Consider the following 26,612-nt stretch of genomic DNA (forward strand, 5'->3'; position numbering starts at 1 on the left):
TGAGATTTGCAGACAGCGTTGAGTCCCTCTCTCCTAGGGACACAGAGGGCCCTGGCCAGCACTCTGGACAATGAAAGGACACACGCTGAATGTCCCTCCGGGGGTCTACCTGAGAGGTGCCCTGGCCTCTTGCTTACCTTCACTCGGGTGTAGGGCACAGCAGGAGCCACATCACCCATGGGGGCTTGTGCTGGTCTGAATCTGGTATGTACTCTGGAAAAAACTATGTTCTTTTCATCCATTCCTGTGGGTGCAGATCTATTGTGGGTGGGACCTTTTGATTAGATTGTTTCCATGGAGATATGACCCAGCCCATTCACAGTGGGTCTTAAGCCCTTTGCTGGAGTCCTTTATGAGAGGATAAAAGACAGATGACACTCAGAGAGCTCAGAGAAACTCAGATGAAATCCAGAGTGTGCCCTGGAGAAGGTAACAGGATCCACAGATGCAGAGAGAAAGAGAAATGCCAAGAGACATTTGGAGAGAGCCATTGAAACCAATCCAGGAGCAAAGGACAGCAGATGTCGCCATGTGCCTTCCCATGTGACACAGGAACCCCAGATGCCAGCAGCCTTTCCTCAGAGAAGGTATCATCCTCTTGATGCCTTAATTTGGACATTTTTATGGCCTTTGAACTATAGATTTGTAACCTAATAAAACCCCATTGGAAAACCAACCCACATCTGATACATTGCATTTTGGTAGCTTTAGCAAACCAAAACAGGGCTGCAGGCTGGTGAAAACAATGCCTGCCTGAGCTGATCTCTCCTGTGCAGATGAGAGGGCCTGTTCCCAAGAGAAGCAAAGCAAAAATGGTGGAGCGTTTGTTTCCCCTTGTTCTTCTGGTCAGTTTCCAGGAATGAAGAGGAAGCGTGACACCGGTTCCCACCGCAAGGAAGGAGGATCCCTCCCGTGGGAAATGACCCAGGTGGTTTGACCATCTCCTGGACTAGACCAGCCGCTAGGAGGACAGCAAAGGGCTGGGGTTTCCCACTGACTGCCGTGGGTGCTGGTTACTGGAGCTTCCCGGCCTCAGGGCCAAGGACAAGTCCAGTGGGAGGTTCACCTAGTCACCTTCACAGCAAGCACCCACTGTTTTTACACTGGTGGCCAAATTTGACAGAACTGAAAACTTAAGCCCCGCCTTTCCCAAATGTGAATAAGAGAGTCCTGGTTTTGGAGCATCCCTGGTGAACCAAGAAATTGCTCTCTTCCCCTGCACCTGCCTCTCTCCTTGCCTACAGGGGAGTCACTGGAAGCTTCTCCCAGCACAAAGTCACACTTGCTTCTAAAAATTATTTAACCAGTAAATAAAAGGTTTCATTCAACCAAGAGTAGCTCCCTCCCATCCCCCAAGACTTAGCTAAGCTGTATCACTCTCCACTGAGAAGCAGGATTTTAAAGCACGCAGCTTACTTTCTCTCCTTGCCTGACAACCTCCGAGGAAATAGCTAACCCAGAACAGATAAGAAAAAGAGTAAAGGTTTTCACTAAGCCCTTTTCAAGTTTTATCTCAGGCGCAGGAATTTTCATGAAGTACAAACACAATTTTCAGGTTCAGGGAACTGGAATATAATTTTGGTCAGTCTTTTAAGAATGCAGCTTTATCTGAGTGGGTTTATTATTTAGAAGGTATGTCTACTTCATTTGGGCCAGGCCCCTGTTCATTCATTCTGCCATAGCCACGCCAGCCTTCCTTCTGGGTCTTAAACATGTCAAGGCGGATCCCAGCTCTGGGTTTTGCATTCGCTGTTGCCTCTGCCTGCTCACCCTTCCCCAGATTGTCTCATGGTGTCTCCGACTCCTTACCCAGAGCTCTGTTCAAAGAGGATGGTAGGACTGTCTCAGGACAAGTCATTTCCCAGCCCTATCTTCCCACTGGCCTCCACCTCACCCTATTGTCTTAGAGAACTTTTCACTCTTTAAATTTGTCTTATCTGATTATTTGTCTTGTTCATTGTCTCTCTCCATGAGGGCCTTGTCCCTTCTGCACCTGGAACAAGAATGCTTGGCACATGGTAAGTACTCAATGAATATTTGTTGGCAGAGTCCCATTTAGAAGATAAGGAAAAGCCGTTTGACATTCTTGTTTGGTGCCCATTTGGACATTTCCTGCTTCTCTTTCAAGATTATATTTTATGGTGGCATCAAGCAAACTAGTACACTGGATTTTTCCCCACAGAGTCTGCACATTAAAATGTGTGTATGTGCGTATGTAAGTATGTAGATCATCTCAATATCACTTTATTTAGTAACCACTGTCGGCTGTGACCTTTACCCTTTGTGTTTATAATCCATAAAACTAAATCCACTTGAAACTGCTCCTGAGCTAAGAATCCATGGAAAACATGTATGATAAGAGCTCTGAAGGATCATTTCGAAACTCCATTCTACTAAGGTGTCCAGCCTCTCCTCCAGAGCTCTTCTTGCACAAAAGTACCATCTCCCACACTGAAAGAGGCTTGTAGGGAAATTAAGCACTCCAGGCCGTAGCGGGACTGGGCCCACCATTTCTCCCCCTTCACTGGGGTTATGTTATTCATTTGAAATACAGTCCAGTTTATTTATTTCCCTTTATATTTCATTTTAGGATTTTTCAACATTATTGCTCATTTTATTTTATTTTTCTGAGTTTGGAAAAATTAACATGGTTCAAAAGTTAAATCTCCACCAAAAGGTATTCTAAAACAGTGGTACGCACCTTCCCATCCCTTCCATTCCATCCCCCCATTCCTTCCACTCCATTCCCTCTTCCCATCCCTTCCACTATATTCCCTCACTGTCTCTTCCACTCTGTTCAAACCAATTCCTTATTGGTAACTAATCCTGTTAGTTTCCAGTTTATCCCTCCTGTGCTTCTTTTGCAAAAAAAAACAAGCAAAATCATTTTTAACAGGAAAACATCAACAGTACCACAGCAATACCAGGGGTACATAAGGCGGGGGGGGGAGGGGAGACAAGAGTTAAGGGGAGGTTTGGATTTTCTATTTGGTGAGGGTGTGTTTATTGGCTATCTTTCTCGAGAACAGTAAAACTATCTAATGTTGAGAGTGTTGATGGACTGTTGACTTTGGACGGTATACATGAAGCCCAGTAGATAGAGGTGGCTGAAGGATGCTCTGACTGAAAAGTAGACTGGCTAACAATGGTGTAAACATATGATCAGACATGGTACTGCTACAAAAAGGAACGAAGTTGTGAGGCATGCAACAATGTGAGTGAATCTGTGGGACATTTGGTGAGGATAAAATAAGCCAGAAACAAAAGAGTAAATATTGTATGGTCTCATTTAGAAAATACATAAGAAAACAGAGGCCTAGATTGTAAGCTCTTATAGCAGTCACATTTAGTCCAAAGTGGTAATTATTATTTCTGGATCTTGAGGGGCTGTTTTATATATGTATAACCTAGTATTTAGAGATAAGAATGAAGCCAGTTGGGTTGGAATTAAAGTAATTCAGAACACAGAGGTAAGGAAGATATTGTCTGTATTTTAGAATTTCACCTACTCTTTGAGACTAAAGGAAGAAAGTTTTATTATGTCCAGAACCTAGGTTTTCAGTAGCACATAATCTCACTCAACCTGTCTGGATAGATCATTTAAACAATCCAAACACAGGGATCCCAGAATAAGAATGCAGGCCTTTAATCCTGTATAGCTTAATGTAATGCCTGGATACATCTCAGAGTATATTAAGCAGATAATCAAAAAGTACTGGCAAAGTCCCTTGAGGGATAGGAGAAAAATTATGGAACTGTTAAACTTTACCATCAGGGAAACCCCGGATACTGTGTCAAACATTAGGGACACCCAAATCAATAAGCCAAGCCCTTGACCTTAAGGCTTTCTCTTGTGATGCTTATGTATGTAGCAGAGAAGCTTAGCCTACCTACAGGTATGCCTAAGCATCACCTCCAGAGGATCTTTTCTGTTGCTCAGATGTGGCCTCTCTCTCTCAGCCCAACTCCAAAAGTGAAATCAATGTGGTACATGACATCCAGGGTTGAAAGTCTCTCTGGTGGCGTAGGAGATGACCCCCAGGGATGAGCCTGGCCCTGGCATCATGGGATCAACAATGCCATCTTGACTAAAAGGGGGAAAAGAAGTGTAACAAATAAGGTATCAGTGGCTGAGAGAGTTCAAAGAGAGTCAAGAGGCTATTCTGGAGTTCACTCTTATGCAAGCTTCAGTTAGATGTTGCTGCCTACCATAACTTGCCAAACCCCAACCAAAACCATTCCTGCCAATCCTGAAGAATACCTAGGGTATTATATAAGATTCTACAAAGGTTCCATGTACTAGGGTAACTTTCCCAAATCTACAACTTCCAGATGGGTCCTGGGACCAGATAAGTCCTGAAATGCAGTGAGCCCAGCCTTTCCAGGGCATCAACTAGTTGCATCCCCCTGTCCCATATTATCGATAGTCCCTTTCAACATGAATAAGTTAGAATGGGCGTAGCCCAAATACCCCTAAAGAGTGGAAGAAAGATCAAAGGTAATGGTGGAGTTATACAGAGAAGTTAGGGTTTAACAAATAAGTATGAGTGCTGAATCATTATAATGATATTTCTTTTAGCCTCCAGTACCTTAGAGCAGCTAGAGATAAAAACCTAAAGTTGTGAAACTGTAGCCCATACCAAACTCTGAAATCCGTTCTACAACTAATTGTTGTGATAGACTTTGAAATTTATTGCTTATACATACACAATAATATTATAATATATATATTATTTAAAGAGAAGGAGTATGCTGGTTTGAAAGGATGTTTTAATCTTAATCCCATTTCATAAAGGCAGAACAATCCCCATTCAATACTGTATGTTTGAAACTGTAATAAGATCATCTCCCTGGAGATGTGATTTAATCAAGAGTGGTTGTTAAGCTAGATTAGGTGATGCCATATCTCCACCCATTTGGGTGGGTCTTGATAAGTTTCTGGGGTCCCATAAAAGAGGAAACATTTTGGAGAATGAAAGAGATACAGAGGGAGCAAAGCAGAATGACATAGCCACGAGACACAGAGTCCACCAGCCAACGACCTTTGGAGATGAAGAAGGAAAATGTCTTCCAGGGAGCTTCATGAAAACAGGAAGCCAGGAGAAGAAGCTAGCAGAGGATGCCATGTTCACTGTGTGCCTTTCCAGATGAGAGAGAAACTCTGACTGTGTTTGCCATGTGTCCCTTCACTTGAGAGAGAAACCCTGAACTTCATCGGCCTTCTTGAACCCAGGTATCTTTCCCTGGATGCCTTAGATTGGACATTTCTATAGACGTGCTTTAACTGGGACATTTTCTCAGTCTTAGAAATGTAAACTAGCAACCTATTAAATTTCTGTTTTTAAAAGCCATTCTGTTTCTGGTATATTGCATTCCAGCAGCTGGCAAACTAGAACACGGAGTACAACAGGGTAGATGGGAATTCACAAATGAGTATGACTACTGAATCATTTTATTGATACTTCTGTTGTTCTCCAGTGTCTTGGAGCCCTTAGAAGAAAAAATGAAAATCATGGAACTGTAATCCAAACTTTAAAATCTGTTCTATAAATACTTGTTAAAATGTACTTCGAAATTTATTGCTTTTTTGCATATATGTTATATTTCATAATTTAAAAAACATTTAAAAAATAAATAATAGGTAATTTTTTTTTTTTAAAAAGGGCCCTTGGACCCCAACCAATGGTATTCCTAAAAACCCTAGGGAGTGCCCTGGGCTCTATCTAAGTCTCTATACAAGTTTTTCTTAGTAAGTTTACTTTTTCAGAAGCTTAAGGCCTCCAGATTGTTCCTTTGCCATATAAAGCCCTGAAGCCCAGGGGTACCAGTCTCTCCAAGAACATCCACCAGTTTTCTTCCTCAGCCACACATGGCCAACATCCCTTTTGAGCACGAAGAAGTTAACATGGTCATTGTCCACATACCCCTGAAGGTTGAGAGAAAGATCAAAGGAGAGGAAGGAGGAGTAACTGAGAAATTAGGATTTAACAAATAGCTGTGACTACTGACTCATTATATAGGTATTTCTTTTGGGTGTCTGGTATTTTGGAATGGCCCGAATAAAATACCTGGAGTGATTGTAATGCAATTATGTTAAAACACTGAATGAAGCTGCATGTGAGGTATAAGTTTTTTGTTTTTGTTTTTTTTTTTCTTTCTATTATTGTTTTAATTCTTATTCTGTTGTCTTTTTATTTCTTTTTCTAAATCGATGCAAATGTACTAAGAAATGATGAATATGCAACTATGTGATGTTATTAAGAATTACTGATTGTACATGTAGATTGGAATGATTTCTAATTGTTTTGTTAATTCTTTTTTAATTAATAAAAAAAAAGATTAAAAAAAATAAATAAAAATAAAATAAAATACCTGGAGTGGTTCAACTATAGTCCAGTAGTCCTCATCTTTGACAATGATTGCACAACTTTATTGCAAATAAAAAAAAATCCATTGCCTGTGTTTTGTATGGATTTACTTCTGGATGTTTTGTTCTATTCCACTGATTTATATATCTTTCTATGACAATACTACAGTGTCTTAGTTAACCTACCTCTACTGTAAGTCTGAAAATTGGGTAGAGTACAATATTAGTGGTCAGTAAGAGGGAGGGGTAGGGGATCTAAGATGTTTGGAGGTTTGTTTTTTTCTTATTATTTCTTTTTTTGGAGTAATGCAAATGAGATCATAGTGATAATACACAAACACGTGATGATACCACAAACCACTGATTATACACTTTGGATGGGTTGTGTGGTGTATGACTGTATCTCAATAAAATTACATTTAAAAAAGGCTTCTTGGGAGCATGGAAGGGAGAAGAAAAGGAAGATAGGGAGGGTAGGAGGGCAAACCTTTTCCTCTCTCCTCTTTTCCCGATCCCAGACAAATCCCCTGTGGCGAGCCTCTGGCATGGGAGTGGGTGATTCTCAAGTCAGTGAAGGGGTCTGACCATTCTGCCTGTACTATAGGGCAGCCATTCCCACTGAGGCCAGAGCTTGCTTCATGGGCCTTGAGGCTCAAGGTCAAGGTTGGTGACAGTCCCTAATGGGAGAGGAAGGCCTGGGGCAAGGGCTTGGAAGACAGACTCACTTGCAGACTCAGCAGAACACCCAGTTGTTTGCAGTCAAAATTTCTAGTTTGCTGGCACCAGCTAATCACCACAGTTTTAACTGTACATCTGGAAGAGTCAGAAAAAAAGCAGCAAGGGCCTGCAACCTCTGGGCTGGAAGGACTTGCAAACAAATCTCAGAGGCCGTGGATGAGATATTTCGTGCAGAGGAATCTGTAGCAGGGAACCTTTGTTCTGCACGCACCTCATCTCTCTCTGATCCATTTGGACATGGAAGTCATTGAAAGTTTTGACAGTGGGAGCTTTGGGGATGCTATGATTTGGGATTCATTTTCTCACCTGACTGTCTCTCATAGGTCAGAATCCTACTCCAGGGTCTCTCCAAACTCAACTATCATCCAGAGCAAAAACAGAATTGAAAGTATCTCGCTTCCCCAAGTTGCAGCCACTGCATTCTTTCTTTACTTCCCATGAGGTTTGCTTTAGTATTTTATTCTTTGTGCAGAAAGGGAAAACTGGAGCTCAGATAGGGTGCATTACTTGCAGAGGCTTCCTGGCTAGTCAACCATGGATCAGGATTGGAACCCTGCACCCACTTCGCAACTACCATATCTATGCCCTGGGTGAGACCAGTTTCTAATTGTCCCTGGGTTGAATAAGCAAAAAACATCTGATGGGCTTAAAAGACTGATTTTTTTGCTTGCTCATTTCACTCTTGCAAGAGTCATGGTTTTCCCTCCAATTTGCACTCCAGTTCTGAATTGTCACCAACTCCAGGCCTATAGCGTGGGGCAGAAGGGATGTCAGAAAAAAATGGACAGGTTGAGCTGCCTGTGCGATGTGTTTGAAAATAACTGTTAAGTGTTTCCAAAGGCAATACAATAGCATGAAGAAAAAGATTGATCTAAGTAGGCCAGGTGCCAATTAGAAATTTAAAATGCAAATGGCGCAAACTAGCTACACTTAAAAAGTCCTGGGGCATGGCTGACAAACGTTAAATACAAAACGTCTCTCTGTCTCTGGCATTCATTTGCCAGTCACACTGACAGTTAAAAGTAGTCATTTTGAAAGCAGTAATTCATTTTCTACAGTCCTTCCTTAACACAATTTTCAGCCTGCAATTTAGATGATAGGAAAATTACAACCTCAGTGCACTATATTATGTGATATAAATGTTATTGCAATTAAGCCTGCTAGGAACACACACACACAGGCACGTTCGCGTGCGTGCGCACGCACACACACACACACACACACACACAAAGACCCAAATACAACTAGTCCGTGATTTAGTCTCAGTAACCATTTCCTATAAACCAAGGAACTTCCGTTCCTCCAGCAGAACGTGAGATCAAAACAAGTCTCAAACAGAAGACCAGGTGTCCAGATTTGGGCAAAAACTAGAGTGGAGTGGGAGCAAGTGGGAAATGACCTGAGAAGGCCTGAGTTTTACCTTTAATGGTTGGGATCTGGGAAGATTGGACAGACCTAAACATCATTAGGGTTACCGTCCAGCCAACCATGAAAGCTAGAGCAAAAAAGCGTGATCCAAGGCCTTTCCTTCCTCAAACCCAAAGCCAAGTGGGCACAGTGAATGAAACTTCCTACCCATCATTTTTGCCCTATGGTCCCTTTCTTGGGTCAGCATGTTTCATTCTATTTCATATTATCACAGCCCTTCCTGACAGTCCTTTTGGCCAAGGATGTCTTCCCTCCTCTGTTTATCTTAACTCTTGTGGAAATGATGGCTCTCAATTACATATCTAGTTAAAACCCTTTGAATGCACCCCACCACCCTGGTCCCTGTGTCATTTGTTGTCAGGAAAGGCCTTCCCCAGCCCTCCTAAAACCTAAATGTTTACACTTAAGGTTCCTTGCTATTATGGGTTTTTGTCCTCCCCAAATATTTCTTCAGGTCCTAATCCTTAGGAACTCAGAATGTGAGCTTATTTAGAAATAAGGCTATTGTAGATGGATTTAGGCAGGTTAAAACGTGGTCATACTGGAGCAGGATGGACCCATAATCCCATAGGATGGGTGTCTTTATAATAGGAAGAAGAAATGTAGACACTGACAGAGAGTCAGAGGGGACACCAGGCAGAGAATGCTACGCATTGCCAGCAAGCCATCACCAGAAGCCAGGAGAGAGGGATGGAACAGATTCTTTCCCATAGACTCTAAAGCCAACCACTTGATTTAAAACTCCTAGTTTCCAGAACTGTGAGATGCTAAATTTCTGTTGTTTGAAGCCACTCAGTTTGTGACACTTTGTTATAGCCACCCTAGGAAACAAAGACATCTGCCCTCCGAAGCCCTCTCCACTAGTCCCCGAATGGAGTAAATCACCCTCTTCATCCTTCCAGACTCCTTCTGTGTCTGGGATATACATCCATGGTAGCACTTAGTGTAATTGTGTGTGCTCATGGCTGGACTATTCTTGAGGGCAGGGTCTATGAGATACCCAGAACTGTTCTATTTTAAGGCAGTCTGCGTATGTTGGAAAATGGGAAAAGATTAGGAAACACCAAAAAATTTTTTTCCAAAAAATTTTGGATGTTGCAATGAGTGTCTTCTTTGCATAATATTGGGGGGATTCTGTGATGATGTGAATAGCCTCATTTGGAGATAATATTAAGAAGTTCAGTCCAAAGATCTTTAAAACAGGAGTTGAGGCCAAACAGATTTTCTGCCGCTTCCCCTGCCTTCTCTAATGTGATAGGCCCTTGTCTTCCTCCTCTGGGTAGCCTGTCCCCCAAGTCTGGCATATCAGAAGCCATCAATAAATTTAGTTAAATTGAATTTGAAAGAGCAAAGCCTCCTTCATATTCTGGGTAAATAAAAAGGAAAAATTTTAAAAACATATATATTTGTTAATCATAGCTCTTCTCTCTAGGCAGATTAGTCAATGCTACCTGCTATAACAAATAAGCTATAAGATGTAAAATGGCTGAAAGACTATAGAAGCTCTTTATCTCTCACATAGAAAATCCATAAAAGGTGCTTTTGACCACCAGACATCTCTCTTGCAAGCAGTAATTCTAGGAGCTCCAGGAACCATCCATCCCTTGGCTCTGTAAGTATTCACATGTGGCATCCAAAGTTTCCTGTATCAAGGTTGTTAAAGGGCAAAGAACATGGTGGTTGACAAGTGGGAGGTTTCCTGCTCACATCCTATTGGCAGAAGGCAGTCACATGACCAAGAACTGCAGGGGGTGCTGGGAAATGTGGTGCAGCTGCGCTGAGAAAGAAGAGAAGCTGCTCAGTGAGCTGGGAGGCCTCGTTAATGCTTTTATATCAAGTAAGAATTGCAGTGCTCTTAGCTAAAGGCAATTGCAAGGCTTGGCAAAGAAAATGATAACTATCATTTCCTGAGAGTTTACTACATGCTAGGTACTTTCTCCGAATCCGTTGTCCCGTTTTCATTCTTTTTTTTTTTTTTTTTTGCGTAGGCGGGTATTGGAAATCGAACCCGGGTCTCCGGCGTGGCAGGTAAGAATTCTGCCACTGAGCCACCATCGCAACGCCCCCATTTTCATTCTTAAACAGCCTGCAAGGTAGATATTATTATCTCTTTCTTAAAGATGACAAAACTGAAGTTCCTGGGAAAGTATCTTGATTGAGGGCAAAAGGAATTCAGATTTACAACTGACTGAATACAGAGTCCAGGAGTTTTTCTTTGCTATCAGGTTGTGTTTCCTGAAATAATTAACCAACAAAAAGGATTATAAATTTCCGCATACAACAATGAATTTCAGAGAACAACATGTAATTTGTTTGAGAAGTAAAAAAAAAAATGGAAAGCTATCCATTAACCTATTTACAGGTGAGAAAATGAAGATCCAGAGAGAATAGGCATCTACTTAGTGGCAGTACCATGACTGGTCCCTCTAGCTCCTGTCTCCCAGTCTTTTCACACCCAGCCTCTTGCCCAAAGGAGTCAAATGACCTGTAGATCAAGCAATAATTGTCTTAATCGAAGTGATTCTCAGTGCCAACTTTTGAAGTTGTAGGTGCGTATATTCCCCCCTGGACACTAAATATCTTGCCTTTTCTAGTCTTGTTCTATGGTGAGTCTTAATATAAAGTATTTCTAAGAAATTTCTGGGATGGTTAGAAGATCATATGGAATGACCCAAGGTCTCAAGTTCCCTAGTTACACATTTACTTGATTAGGGGAGACCTAGAATCTCTGCTCTCCACCATGGCAGTGAGCTTGGATTTACTTGTTTGGGTTTAGGAAAGGAAAGTGATCCTAACCAACCAGGGGACACAGTGACTTGATTTGAGGGGATTTCTCCAGTTCTCCATGGAGGACAGGGATCAGGACTTTTTATACTTTGTTACTTCTTACCACTTACCATCCTCCTTCCATTACTACAGCAAATATGAGCCACAGATATCTAATATAGGTTTGTGTGCAAATGAATTTGAAAAGAGGTGATAGAAATGCCAGTGACTCACCCCAAGTTAATCACAACTTCTTGTATAAATATGAGTCTTTAAATTTTTTCAGTGTCTCCATATTCAAATATATACTTTTCTTGTTACTCTAATATAGATGAAAAGATCTCTTCTCATTCGAATTTGCCTATAATGTAATCAGATCTGCTCTTTAGAGTTTGCAAAGATAGTACCTAATATTATGTACCTTTTTGGACTTCAGCCTGTCCTTGAATTTTACGATTTTATCAACCTCAGTTTAAAGGAATGCATTGTTATTGCAGTCATATGTGAAAAGCTCAATGCATTTTTCTCTGTATTCTGTGACATACTTATATGGAAATATTGCAAGAAAGAAGAAACAGTGGTGGTAGGATAGGATTCTATTCTTCCTTGTTCCATTTCTCATTCCCTTCTTGCAACCCAACAGCTACTTTTTAAAAACATTTTTTATTGTGAAATAAAACATATATACAAAAAAGCGATAAATCTTAAAGTACCTTTCAGTAAGTAGTTCCAGAACAAATTTCAAAATATGGCATCAGTTACAGTTACACCATTTCAGGTGTTTCCACTAGCTGCTGTAAGAAACTGGAGACCAAAAAGAAATATCAATATAACGATTCAGCAGTCATACTAATTTGTTAAATCCTATCTTCTGTTATAACTCTGCCCTCTCCTTTGATCCTTCTCCCAATCTTTAGGGATATTTGGGTAAAGGCCATTCTAATTTCACCCTGTTGAAAAGGGGTGTTGACATGGATGGGGGATGCAACCGGTTGATGCGCTTGGAGACACTGGTAACTCTGAGTTTCAGAGCTTATCTGGCCTAGGAACCTTCTGGAGGTTATAGATTTCTAAAAAATAAATTTAGTGAGTGAAACTTTTTATAGATTTCAAGAGCCACTTTTGACCTGTCTCAAAGTTAGGGAGATTTTTTTCAAAGCTGTGAGAAATACTATTGATGCAGAAAATTCATCCTGACTTACCTGGTTTTCAACTAGTCCATAGGAACTGAGCTAATTTGGAATCTATTCAGACTCATCAACCTTTCGCTTTAAAGAGAGGCATTGCACATTGCTGGAATGACAACGGGCTATGCAATGTTTTCCGAGTAAGCGTAAGTGTGAAAAGGTCCAATTTTGATAATGGATGTGCCTCTCTGAGCTTTTAATTCCGTGTTTAATTGGGCACAAAATTCAGGCTCTCAGTGTTAGCTCGGGTGCTGGCCAGAATAATCAAAACAACAGTGAAATGGACAGGGTGGGACCCGACGTCTAACTTGGATTCAACAGCACCAAGGAACTCCTCTAGGGAAGTCTATGGCTTCAAAGCGTATTTTTAATGACCAGAAAATTGTGAGAAATTATCTTGCTGGTGTGGAAGAATGTTAAACAATGAACAAGGAACTTTAGGACTCACAACATTGAGAGAGCTGCCGCCTTCCAAGCGATGAGACGCGGGTTACTAGTGAAGTCTGAGCTCAATCGAACTGAGCGAAAACTGCCTGCAGCTGAAGTTGCTCTCCTCCCTCCGCCTTTATCTGAGAGGTCCTTTGTATAACTCCAACCGTCTGGAAAGGACCTACCTCGCAGAGAAGATGCAAGCCAGTTAAAACTCTCTTGTACAGTACAAAGTCTTTCTCATTAAACAACCATGGTTTGAATCCATGATTTTTAATGAACTATTTATCATATACTATCACTCAGTAGCCCAAATTCCCCTAGATTTCTGACACCAGGAAGCATGAAATGACTCATTTTCTGTTTTATTTCCTGTTTCTGTCATGGTTCTTTCTTTTCTTTCTTGCCTTGAATTTATGCTGTTGTTCTTTCTCTTACTTCACAAGGTGAGCCTTAAGAGAATTTCCAAATTTTCTAATAACAGCAGTGAAGATTAAAAATTTCCCTTAAGTATAACCTATTCGGTAGTGTTATCATTATTCCGGTCTTAACGCTTTTTTAATGTTCACTGTCATTTCTTCTTTCACCCACGAATTTTTCAGATGTATGTTTTCAGTTCCAAAAGGTTAGGGGAGGGAGGGTTTATTGATTTCAGTTTTGAAGTTCATTCTAGCCAGAGGACAAGTTTCTAAACTATTAATCTTTTGGGGTTTATTGAGATGTCCATTTAAATGTTCTATCTGTGTTTTAAAAAAGAAAATGTACTCTCTATAGGGTGAAAATGTCTTTGTGTATCTTTTAGATGAAGCTTTTATTTGGGTTATTTAAATCTCCTTCCTGAAGAATTTTCAGTGTTCTCTATTCTCTCTCAGAGAGTAACGTTACAATCTCTGATCACGCATGTGGATTTATTTATTTGCAGTTTCTTGGGAGCTGGTGACTTTTGCTTTACATATTTCAAGGTGAAATTATTAGGTTCATGATTGTTTTATCATACTTGTGGGTACTTCCTTTTTAAATATCTGTCATGTCTGGCTTTTCCTGTATCAACACTTTTTACCCTAAATTATATATTTTTTCTGTTGCGAATACAGCTACCAGCTTTCCTTAGCTTAGCATTTACCCAGGGTATCTTTTCCTGACCCTTTGGTGTCAACCTTTCTGTGTCATTTTGGAATAAAGTCATTTCTAAGAACGCTTTGACTTATTTTTTTCTTAAAACACAGAGCTTTAGATCATTCAGTAGTAGATATAGCCTAAGGCTAAGAATTAAAAAGTACTGTCTTCAAAACTAGGCTCTTCAAATATTTAACACAACTTGAAAAACTACAGGACTTTCAAAACTGGAATTAATTCCCTTCTTTATTTGCCCATCCATGCTTGGGAATTTTCGAAACCTAGATCTGCTAGAGTATTTTCTTTTTTCTTATCTTTCAGGGAAATCTTGGACATGCTTCCCTGAAGATGATTTTCCCAACACGGGAGGCGATAATGGCGTAGCAGCTCTCCATGCCCTTCAGGGAGTGTGACGGTTTAGAAGAGAAAAACATCCCTAAAAGCATTTGTGAGAGATGACTGAGTGTTTTTATCATCAACGATAGGGACTTTTCCACCATGAATATGTGGCATTCAATAACACAATCTCCCTTCCCAGCTCCATACACGCGTCCTTCAAAGGCACTCTCCAAACATGTGACCGCTCAGCAGAGAAAAATCAGTCCGTTTACATAACAGCTGTTAGTGCGAGCGTTGACATATTACTTCAGGGCCTTCCGTCTATAATGGGTTTTTCAAATGTGTTGCCATGTTCAGTTGATTAGTTGTGGGTGATCTGAAATGTCAAACTATTAGCCTTGACAACTACTGCCAAGGTTACTATCTTCGGGAAATATCTTTTTAATAATATAACTGTTTGTAAGTGGAAAGGGTGATGCTCAAAATACAAAGCAACAATAAGTGTGGATTACCGAACCACTGATGGCTTTAGTTTTTCATTCTTTGTGATACATGGTCTGGGGGCTTCTTTTTAACAAGCGAATGCTGACGAGGTTCCCCCAGGCCACCCTGAGCTGTGTAATGTGGATTTCAGGAGTGGAAATTAAAGAAGGGAAGAGAGGGTGAGCTCACAAATGAAAACTTTCAGTTGAAGAGTTCTACCACCACTCTTGGATAAGATGTCATAAACCACCCACGGCCCAGGGTTTACAACCAGGCTTTGACATGGAGAAGGTCTTAAACTACAAATTTGCACGCTTCGATCATCAAATGGGTCCTGGCTGTCAGGGAACCTGGGAGGGAGTCAATTTGCCTTTGGTCCTTTCTCCTTGTGGCTCCTCTCTCACCTTTGCCACCCCACCCAAGGCACCCAGTGTTTTCTCCCCTAACTCTCATTAGCAATAATTCTTATCATAGTCAACTGTCTCCAGGCCCAACCCTCTACACAAAAACCAAACGGCCTCACCTTCCATTTCCCTTGTTCCTTCCTACACTCCCCGGTAAGCCTTGCCTATATGACACTTATCCTCAATAAGCAGGGTGTCTATGCATTCTATCCTCCAACTAAGGGACATTCAAGAGTGAAAGGGACACCGTGAATATTAGACAGGACACCAGATGGGCTAGGACTCCACCAGACATACGGACATAGGGTCTCTCTATTAGTAAGGGACCAGCAATAATCCCTATATTAGCTCCTTTTGGGAAAAATATTTTTACTATAATACATGCTTCCTGGACATTATACCCTAGCCCAGGGATTTTGATTTTCAAATAGCATTTCACTGGCTATGAAAATGCTGATAGAGAAAATCAATAAACATTCCCCTTTACTATCAGGGTGCTATTGACACTCACCTGATGTAGTAAACTCCACAAGTAGACTGCCCCATGAAAGCAACCACCAGCAGTTCATAGGCCAGTGCCTGGCTGACCATATAGTCTAGGTTTCAGCAAATGGAAGGAACCATGTGTCATCATATTCTCAGCATTTACTTCCTCCTGCTTTTCATGAAGTCAGTTGACCTTTCCCACGGGAATTTGTAGTATCGGGTGAGTGAAGTGGGGTTGCTGTTTACACAGGAAGAGAGAGAGAGGATTAAAGGGCATTAATGTATGAAAGTGTGAGTGTATGAAAATAAGAGAAGCTGTGCATTTTTCTGCATTTTTTTCCTTCTTTTTTTGTGAACAATAACATATATACACGAAAGCTATAAATTTCAAAGCACAGCACAACAATTAGTTGCAGAACACATTTCAGACTTTGACATGGGTTACAATTTCACAATTGTAGGTTTTTACTTTTAGCTGCTCTAAAATACTGGGGACTAAAAGAGATATCAATTTAATGATTCAGCATTTATATTCATTTGTTAAGTCCTATCTTCCATGTGTAATTCCACCATCACCTTTGATCTTTCCATACCTCTCTTTGGGGTTCTTTCAGCTATGGCAATTCTAAATTTTTGCTGTTGGAAAGGTCTGTCACTAACATGGGGTAGGGAGATGGAACTAGCTGACGTTCTGGAGAGGATGCGCTAGGTTTCAAAATTTATCTGGACCAAGGACCCATCTGGAGGTTGTAGGTTTCTGGAAAGTTACTCTAGTGCCTGGAACCCTTGGGAATCTTATATATTGCCCGAGGTGTTCTTTAGGATTGACTGGAACGGTCGTGCTTGGGGGTTGGCAGATTATGACAGGTAACAAGGTCTACCTGAAGTTTGTGTAAGAGCAGCCTCCAGAACAGCCTCTCGACTCTATTTGAACTCTCTCTGCCACTGATACTTTATTAATTATACTTCTTCTCCCCCTTTTGATCAGGATGTAATTGTTGATCCCATGGTGCCAGGTCTGGATTCATCCCTGGGAGTCTTCTCCCACGTAGCCAGGGATGCTGCATTATTTTTTAAAGCAGTAACTCTAATACCGTTAAACCTTAATCCAAAATCAGATTAATAGTGGAAATTTCAGACACTGTGTTAGGCTAGTGAGGAAAATATGGGGAGGCGTGGTGGACGTTTTCTATTACAGTTTAAAGGACACCAAAGAAGACTGCCAGCTCTTCAAGGAAGGCAGAGACTGTAAGAAGCTCTTGAAAGACTTGAAGACAAATGAGGGGAATGCTCCATTTCAGTATCTTCCTCTGGCCTGTCCCTACCCCCCACCCCCACAGAATACCTGGAGATGTAGAAAATTGACTTTGTGCATATATGAAAATTTCAAAATATGGTATATTTAATTATCCCAAATAGAAAATGATAGTTAATTAAAAATTAATGGATATTAATGAAAATAGATGGTAATTCATATTTTAAAACTTTAACTTATGTGTGAGACTAAAGCAAAAAATGTTTATTTGGTACAAAATTTATATTTTGATTATGCATTTCCTAATATAACTTATATAGACAGTTTAATTGAACACCATAAATACATGGAACCTTGAATAGGGCATGAGATTTTGTAGATTTGTCCAGAGTGGTGCCCTGATAAATCCCAGAGTAATTTGAACAGTGAATAAAAAAGTATTTGCAAAGTCCCCTTGGGGGAACGGCAAGAAAGGGGGAAAATTCAACCTCCCCATTTGGAGAATTCCTGATGTTCTCGCAAGCCTTGGAAAGGGTAGACTAAGCCTACTTAAAAATAAGCGTAAGAGTCACCCCTAGGAAAAAAAAAGTTAATGGATACAGGTTCCAAAATTTGTTACAGATTTTAGTTAAAACCAGGCACATGAGTAGAACTTGAAATATTGAGTTACATTGAATGGAGTTCATTTTCCACCAAACATCGTCAAGGGAGCTAAAATTCTAAACACACGTTTTTGTTACTTGTTTTAAAGCAGTATCTTAACTTCTTTTTGTTGAAACAGTCTCAGAATAATGTTTTAAAGGCATATAATAAGATAAATAGGATCACAAAGGGAACCAACACCTCGAAATGCAGTATTAAAATATTTTTTTTAATTGTGTGGTTTATAACAGGTGTGCTTCTTTATTAGTGCATTAAATGGCAGACTCTGGAGATGGGGTTAATAACCTTCATCATTTTGAGGTAATGATGAGCATAAATGGTAATCCGAGATCTTTGCAACAACTAATGTGTTGTGAAAATATCTGTAATTTCTATTGAAGACAATGCCACAGGTACCGCTGATATCATTGTGGTTTGTTATCTGTGTTCATAATGAAAGGCAAGGCCAAGTTCAATCTGACAAGTATGAAGATGAGGATATAAGTTTTTTGTCATTCAAATTCACATACCCTTTGAAACCCAACTATAGATTTCTTGGGAATCCATGGACCCCAGGTTAAGAACCAAATAGTTCTGATACGCCAATTCCATTAATGGGTTAATGAACTGCTTTTTTTTTTTTTTCCAGGAAAGCACACCTATGTGCTTGTACCACCACCCAAGCCTGCACCTTTTCGCTGATAGCCCACGGGGCCATCTTGGACAATGCCTCCCCCACGCTTCACCCTATAATGGCAGCAATTGTGTCCAACTACTAACATTGAGAACACTTCCCTGCCTCATACCAGCCTCACTGATTGGAGATCTCAGGAAAATATAATCACTTCGCTGTGACCATGGAGTGAAAAAGCACTGTTCACATATATAATTCCTTTTGAAATACCTATTGAGTATGGAAGCTCCCAAAATTCCCAACTCTTGATCAGAAACTCTGATAGAAAAATCTTTCTGGCTGCTGAGTTTCTAAAAAAGAAACAGATTTTTTTTTCGCAAAATGAATTTTCCTCAAAAGATATTTGTTTTATTAATATCACTAAGGAAATGAACTGAAATTGGACTTGAGAGGCAATGTAACCTGGTGAGAAGAGTCTCGTGGTCAAAGGGATCTAAATTCAAATTCCAGTCAGATACCAACTAAATATGACCCTGAGTAAGCAGTGAATATCCCTGGGCCTCAGTCTCTATAGGAGTGAAATCTAGCTAGTAGCATATACCCCAGCTCGGCATTGGGATGACTAAAGGAAGCCGTGAGGTGTGTGCAGATGCTTGAAAAATGCCTGAAACATAGAGAGCACCAAAGTACGTGAGTCTGTTTTTCTTTCCAAGCACAATTGGTCCTGCCACCTTCTGTGGCTCCTTCTAGAAATGGTACCCATGTCAACTTCTTAATCAGAAAAATGCTGCTCTCTATTCTTGAGATTTCTTAGGAAAATGTTCATTTTAAAGATATTTTTATAGTGCCTGCCAACTCCTCAGCAAGGAATAAGTGCTAAGTTTCTGGCACAGAGAAAGAATTCCAAATATAGAAGGAGGGAAGAATCAGAGCAAGAAACTGTTAAGAAACAAAAATATTCCATCGGGGGCCCAACAACAAAATCGGAAGGATATAAATCGGGGATACTCACACCAAACAGAAAGGTAATCATTTAGCTCTTCATGGGGACAGTGCTATTGGCTCAAATAACAAAGACCGTTATATAAATTGCTATGTTTTCTTCCTTTCTTATTTTTATTCTGGTAAAATTGATTCTCTTAAACACTGTTTCACATCTACAGAAGCATTCAATTTAAATGCAACCCAGCTATGATAAGCTCCCTTGATTTTTTTACATTCAGTTTTTGGTACATATTGTAGCCAATGATTAAAATATAACCTAATAGAATTGAGACAGGAAAAACAGCAAAAGAGTTTGTTATGTCATGGGTGCTCTTGCTGTTTCCCAAGTCTATTTAAGAAATTTGAGTCAAACAGTGAGAATTTAGATGTAAAGTAAGCAACAAAAGGCAGCTTCCCTCACAGAGGATGTTTCTTTCATCCCATTGTATTGCAGGGTCAAATATTTTAAGATAATGGATAATTATAACAACAACCAACATTTCTTGTGCATTAACTGCATGCCAGTCACATGGATTATCTCATCTATCCTTTACAAAAACCCTATGAGACAGGTACTATTATTTTCCCCATTTACAGATGTGGCAATGGGTGTATAGAGGTGTAATTGATGTGGAACAGACAGTAGAAGGCAAAGTAAGATGCTGATTAAGGCTTGTCTGAGACTCAGACAATTCAACATACATTTATTCTTGCAGCATTACCAACTAATATTGCAGCCAGCTGTCAATCCACAGCTCTCCTCTAGTGAAACTACAAAGTCACCAAGATACAGTGGCCCATCACCTGTACTCTCCCTGGAGGTCTCTGGCTGTAACTCGCAGTTTCAGAGGGTTGAAAGCATTGGTAGCACAATGAGCCAAACAGATCAGGAAACAGTCAAACAGACACTGCTCAACGAGAAGCAGTGTCCCTCCACCACTTGCCTTCATTCAGTGGCCACCTTGGGGAATGGTAACAAGCCAAAAAAGCCACAGAATAGGGGCTAAAATGCCAGAGACAAGCAACTCCACCTGTGGATAAAGAAATGGACCCTTACCCCCAACCTTAGTAACACTGAAAGAGGGTAAATAATTCTTTCTCTTTGTAACTTTTACTAATATGTTTCTCCAAAGCATATATACAAATGGCCAATAAACACATGAAAACATGCTCAACATCATTAGCCATTAGGGAAATGCAAATCAAAACTACAATGAGATACCACTTCACATTCTTATTTTTAAAATGGAAAATAACAAGTGTTGATGAAAATGTGGAAAAATTGAAACACTTGAGCATTGCTTAGGGGGATGTAAAATGGTGCAGCTGCTGTGGAAAACATTTTGGTGGCTCCTCAAAAAGTTACATGTAGAATTAGCATGACCCAGCAATTCTGCACTTAGGTATATACCCCCCAAAAATTGAGAGTAAGAACTAGAACAGATACATGTATACCCATGTTCATAGCAGGATAAGTGTTTTTTTCTTAAGAAGCTAACAAAGAAAATTTTCCTTCTAGATTGTTAAAATCACCTACATTTGCAGAGGTGATGTGCAATAGATATTACTATTGTATTTCTCCTCTTGATTAAACCAGGTCTCATTGTGTCAAATAAGCCACTGAAATTTGAGAGTTTTAAATCAACATTCCACCTCAGTTGCCTGTATTTTGGCTTTGTGATATTACCAATTATTTGTGAGAGAAAATTTTACTATTTGATTTGCCAGTCGTCTTCCCAATCTGTTAAAGAAACCTACATGTTCTCATTATAGACCATCTCCGCCATCTTACTTTTAATAGTAAGTGTGTCCCAGCCCACTTAGAGAAAAGGACCAGAGATCAATGCAAGTCCAAGATCATGGACACCAAACAAGGACCATTCTGCTCAAATTGGTAGGCGCTATCCATTACCTTCCAAGTTCCTAATACTTCCACAGGCACTAAAGAGTGGGAGAAAGAAAAGTCAACAAGAACCCAGTCACAGCCATTGTTCAGGGAATGTGTGCCAGCCATGGTACTACCTTGTGGACATACTGATTTGATTTTTATCCCTTCTCTAGGACATAAATATAATAATCTCCATTTCAGACCTGAAGAGGCTTAGACTCAGAGTTGAGTAAATATCCAAGCTCCACAGCTGGCAAGTGGGGTTTGAACCCATGCCCTTGACTGGGCTTCAGCAGCCTCTGCCCAGAAAAACCTTTTATACAACCTGGGGAAATGACTCATATGTCAAACCCGAGTGTGCAACCAACCTGGGAAAACACTTAGAGGGAAGCCTGGTGGTAAAGCAAGTAAATTAACGTGCAAATAAGTAAATTCCTTATATAACTAGACATCTGGAATCATCTCAGCAAGATTTTTTCTTTTTTCTTAATTTTATTGTGTTGACATACATAACATAATATTGGCCATTTTAACTATTTTCAAGTGTACGAATTTGAGGCATTAATTACATTCAGAATGGCATGCAACCCTCAACCATCACCACCATCAAAACTTTTTCATCGTTCCAATTCAGTAAGAATTTAAAGCTCATGTTTCTTGCTTTCTGCCAAGTGTGTGTGAGAAGTAACCTGACATTCATTTTAATTGTGTTAATTTATGGGACAGCTTTTCCCACTTAGGGCATAACAAATAGGCTTTACAAAGCTTCAAAAATGATGGTGAGGGCTTCCTTTTCATTTCAACTGACTTCTAGTAATATACTAGGGAATTGCTCAACAATAACTCTTACAGCATTCTGATGAAAAGATAATGGTAATTCCATTGGTATTGCTTTCTACCGCAGATGAAAAACGAACGCACATAGAAGTTAATTATGTTATCTAAAGTTTAACAGCAAATCAAATGAAATTATACGTGTGAAAGAGCTTTTTAAGAGTAGAGAGCACTGAGCACTATCCAAATATATGCATTATTATGAAGAGCACCAATACTCCATGACGTCTTGACCACCACACTCCAAGTAAATTATACTGCAGCCTAGGACATCCTTCTTTAAGTATAATTCTTTAATTCATTCATTCATTTAACAAATACCTATGGGATAGGCACTGTGCTCTTGAAATGGGAGTCAGAGGATACCAGGGAAAAGTGGGAGAAAGCAGAGACCAGCTTTTTCAAGTGCTAGGAAAAACAGAATTCAGCATGATAGAAATGATACGTTAGGGAACATGCTGAGCTAAAAATACACTGCTTCTATTTTGCACATACCAGGCATTTGAAAAATGGGTGCTTATTAATTGACACACTGAACTGGAGTTCACGAGGCAAGTTGGAAGCGCTAAATAATTTAAGCAGATGCCAAAGGCAGTTTTGGCCATAAATCACTCACGGTTTTCGAATGCAACGTGTCAGGAAGCATAAGCCGTTTTTAAAATATAATTTTTTGCCAAATAATTTCTTCACAACCCTTCCCCTTTGAGCAAAGTCTATGTGGTCACTTTAGATTCAGTTATTTCTTTCTAGAATTTGAATGAGATTTTTAAAAAGTGCTACCCACAGCTATCTTGTGATTCAGCCAGCAACACAGGATGCTGCTACATTTTCTTAGAGATTGAGCTGATCAAAAGGCTGGGTCTCTCCTACTCCTGAGCCTCAGAACCTCGTCCAAGCTCCAACACCTCCACCTTCAGGAAATAATGCAGAACTTGCCTCAGGGCCCAGGTCTCTTCTGGCTTAGGATCAAATAGCACAACCTAGGGCAGCCTCCTCTGGACTTCTTCATTTTTCCCCACCCTCAGCCATCCACCTCTCTCCCCACAGAAACACCCTAATTCTTAAGAGCTTCCTCCAGCCATCAGAGGACACAGAAGGCAGACATTCCTCCCTCTCTTCCTGCTGAAGAGCAGACATCCTTCATGGGCCCTTCTGGACAACATGGCAGATACTCAATGCCTAAACCAGAGACAGACCTCCAGCTAGGGTTCTGCAGGAAAAGAGACCAGAAATAAAGATTCAAGAATTCCACACATTTCTTAGACCCAATAAATAGTATTGGAAGTACTGGCTTGAGTTTCAGAGAGTTATGAAGATAACGATTGTAACATCTCAAAAGTGCTCAGGCCATCCCTGTGGTATTCCAGCAATGCTTGCTTTTTGCCACATTTCTTCTCTTCCCTTAATCGAGGTCTATTGGATTCAGTTTAAACCAGTGAGTGAGTCTGTCCTGACCCTGTATTCTTTAAGTCCCAGCAGCATCGGAGAAAAACATTCACTCTCGGTGGTGATTGGATGGTTTGTCGTGCCCAGTATTCCCTACCAGGGATCACTTCTAGACCAGCGCTGCCCAATAGAATTTTCTGCACAATGGAAAAGTCCTTTATCTGCCTGCCCTGTGGCCACTGAGCGCTTGAAATGTGCCTAGTGTGAATGAGGAACTGAATTTGCAGTTTTATTTCATTTTAATTAAACAGCTATCTGCGACCAGTGGTGACTCTATTGGCTGTGACTTGGCTAAGTCACAGGTGTTTCCTGGGGGAGAGGCTTGGGATGATTGTGACCGGCTGTCTTCATAACACATCTGCTCCTTCTCTGTTCTCCCTCTGTTTCCATACACTGGTCCAGTTTTGATTTTCATTTTTCCATACTTTATAAATGCCTCAGTAGTCCCTGTCCCCATCCCCCAGTAAAAATCCATGTTAGGAGAAAAGTAGGCAAATATCCCAGAGAGTATCTTGAGATTCACAATTAAAGTTGTGCATTTTTTCCCAAAGTTACATTATGTTCCCATGCCTTCTACATTACCTAACTAGAATCAAGCAAGGGATGGCACTTCTTGATATCATTGGCCTCTAACTCTCCAAATGGAACAATTCCCAGAAGCTCTGCACTCCTCTGTGCCTTCCCCAAATGCCTGATGATAGAAGCACCTGTGAAGCTCCTTAAATGACCTTTCCAGGTCCCTCCTGGATCTGATGAACCAGAATCTGCAGAGGCGGATCGCCCAGAGCTTAAAATTTAATAAGCTCCCCAGGGCTATAGAGTACCCAGACACTGGTACTCAAGTCAACTTTTGGGAAATGCTGCTCTCCACAATATTGGGCATGAAATTGTCCTCTCCCTCTGTTCCCACAGCTGTTTCTGGAGTGGGTGAGGAGACGGGGAGCTTTAATGGTGCATGGGGGAAATGGGGTTTCAGTGGAGAAAACCATTTTCAACTCAAACTCTTTCTGGAAGAAGTTCTTCCCAACCCCACCCCTAAAGGAACTTGAAGTGCCTGTGGCAGAAAATGCTGCAAAATAATCATGGGACACTCACAAATGCCCAGGGAGCAGATCAGAGGGTGTGAGGCAGAAAGCCGCCATGTGGGGTAGCCATTCCTGGGGTTTGCAGCCAAGCTAGAAGCTAACTGCACGAAGAGAGAAGAGCACATGGACACGGTGGGCCGGGAACATCAGGGGCCCTCAGGAGAGGGCCAGGAGAAGGGGAATTCCTCCAAGTCACGCTGCCTCTGTCACTGAGAAGTTAGGATTTAAGATCACCCAAAGCTTAATATTTAATAAGCTCCCCAGGGCTGCTGAATCATAATATAGATATGCCTTTTTGCTTTCTGGTATACTAAAATAGACAGAGGGAGATGTCTGAAATCTCTGAGCTATAATTCAGCTGTCCTGATATCTGAAATGACTGTAAAAGTCCTTGTCTTGTGCCTTTGTGATCTTTATAAGACCCCAAGTTCATCAGCATTGCAAAAGATGAAATAAACCACGCCCTAGAGGACCGCAGACAAGATTCTGGCATTCAGCACAAGCCAGGCGAGGAGCCTCCTGCATGGAGGATGCCTTACATGGGTTCGTTACTATTGGGACATTAGAAGGCACAGTCTTAACGCTTTTAGAGTTAGAGGACAAAAGACGGTGTCTCTGCTCTCTTACTCTCTTCTTTGGTGCTTCTTTTCCCTCTTACCCTTAATATGTCTATGCCAAAGACTAAAGTATTTGCCCAAGTATGCTAGCACCATCTTTTCTTTTCTCTTCAAGTATTTTCTCTAGGGAATGGTGACCAAAATTTTCCAGAACTTCCTCTTCATAGCATAAATAAGGAAGAAATACATAACATTGATCTCATTCAGGAAAAAAAAATTAAATCAAATTAAGTGGGACAATGCTGTAAGCTACATTTATTTGTTTTAGATTTCCCTCAGTCTAGAAGATTTGATCCTGAAAAACGTATCATTTTCCTTGAATGCGGGTGGATATTAGAAAAGCAATCTCCTGATCCCATTGAGTGCTCTATAATTCAAGGACAACTATCTCTTCATGCCTCCACTAGAAATTTCATGGGGTTCTCTGGAAGTGGAGATCTGAACCCCGAGAGGCTTCCCTTTTGGTGGCTGTGGCTGACCCTTTCAAGAAGCTGGCTGCTCTGGAAAAGGAGACATGAGCAAGCGGGTAGGGCCTCGCACGTCTCCCTCTGTGACTTCATGCTAACATGCTCATAGTGATTCCGTGGGCTCTTGTTTTCTGCTTGGGAACATTTCTATTCTTGCCATATTATGCTTCTACGCCTCTGTCATTAGACAAGTCTGCTCAGACAAGTTTGTTATCATTTATCTCACTTATAGAAACTCCGAACATGCTATTAGTGTTGCTTGGAATTACCCCGGCTCCATGAAGATGCTTTAATCGTCTTGAAGGAAAGCCACCCAAATTACACTGGGAGCAGGGAAAGAGGGGAGAATTCAGGCCAGTCTATCAATGTGAAGAACTTCAAGCATTGTGAGGCCTTCTTTGTAATCCATTTTCTTCCCTGGAGCGGGTTAAACCTCTTGAATTAAGATCCATGCTCGAATGCCAATGGAAATGGAGTGTGTAGGGAAACCGATATATTTACTTGAATGTATTTATTCTTCAAGTGTCATTTCTGCCTGCATCCCTTTCATTGCCTTTTCGAGCTTTCAAAAGGAATCTGGTGTTTCCAATTATTTTTATAATTTCTCCCAAAGGTGTGCTATTTGAGCCTGCTGAGAACCATAACAAGTTTTTTTTTAAAAAAAATAATTGCTCTGGTTAATTTTTAAAATAATAGTTATGGCAGCACTGGTTGATTTCTGATTTTTTTTTTTTTTAACAAGAGATAGTCTATAATTGCCTCCAATTCCAGCAGTCAATAAAAATCTTTATTGCTTTTAAGTATTCTGACAGGCTCTTTAATTCCACTTACAGACTAAGGCCACATTCCTTCCCTCCTGAAATTCGTGTCCTCTAGAGGCGGGAGGTAGAATTGTAGCCAATGGTGCAGAATGTCTACTGCTGCAAAGCACCTGCTCGTGCGCCCCCTGCTGGCTTAGTTTATAGCAACAGCTGTTGAGGAACAGAAAAATGTGCTTCCTGTTTGCATTTCCAGTAG

The 26,612-nt window shown here is 40.6% G+C and overlaps 1 long non-coding RNA gene across 3 annotated transcripts; it reads left to right on the forward strand.

The window, feature by feature from the left end:
• Nucleotides 1-10,304: 10,304 nt before the first annotated feature.
• Nucleotides 10,305-19,127, forward strand: LOC143684139 (uncharacterized). 3 transcript variants are annotated; one of them, XR_013175863.1, is made up of 3 exons: nt 10,305-10,370; nt 10,522-10,626; nt 18,290-19,127. It is a non-coding gene; the product is annotated as an uncharacterized LOC143684139 (long non-coding RNA). The 3 variants fall into 3 exon arrangements; XR_013175874.1 differs by lacking the exon at nt 18,290-19,127 and adding an exon at nt 14,353-14,470; XR_013175861.1 differs by having other exon boundaries at nt 10,308-10,370; nt 10,522-10,561.
• The last annotated feature ends 7,485 nt before the right edge of the window (nt 19,128-26,612 follow it).

The sequence above is a fragment of the Tamandua tetradactyla genome, chromosome 1 (genome assembly GCF_023851605.1).
Source record: "Tamandua tetradactyla isolate mTamTet1 chromosome 1, mTamTet1.pri, whole genome shotgun sequence".
Taxonomy (NCBI): Eukaryota; Metazoa; Chordata; class Mammalia; order Pilosa; family Myrmecophagidae; genus Tamandua; species Tamandua tetradactyla.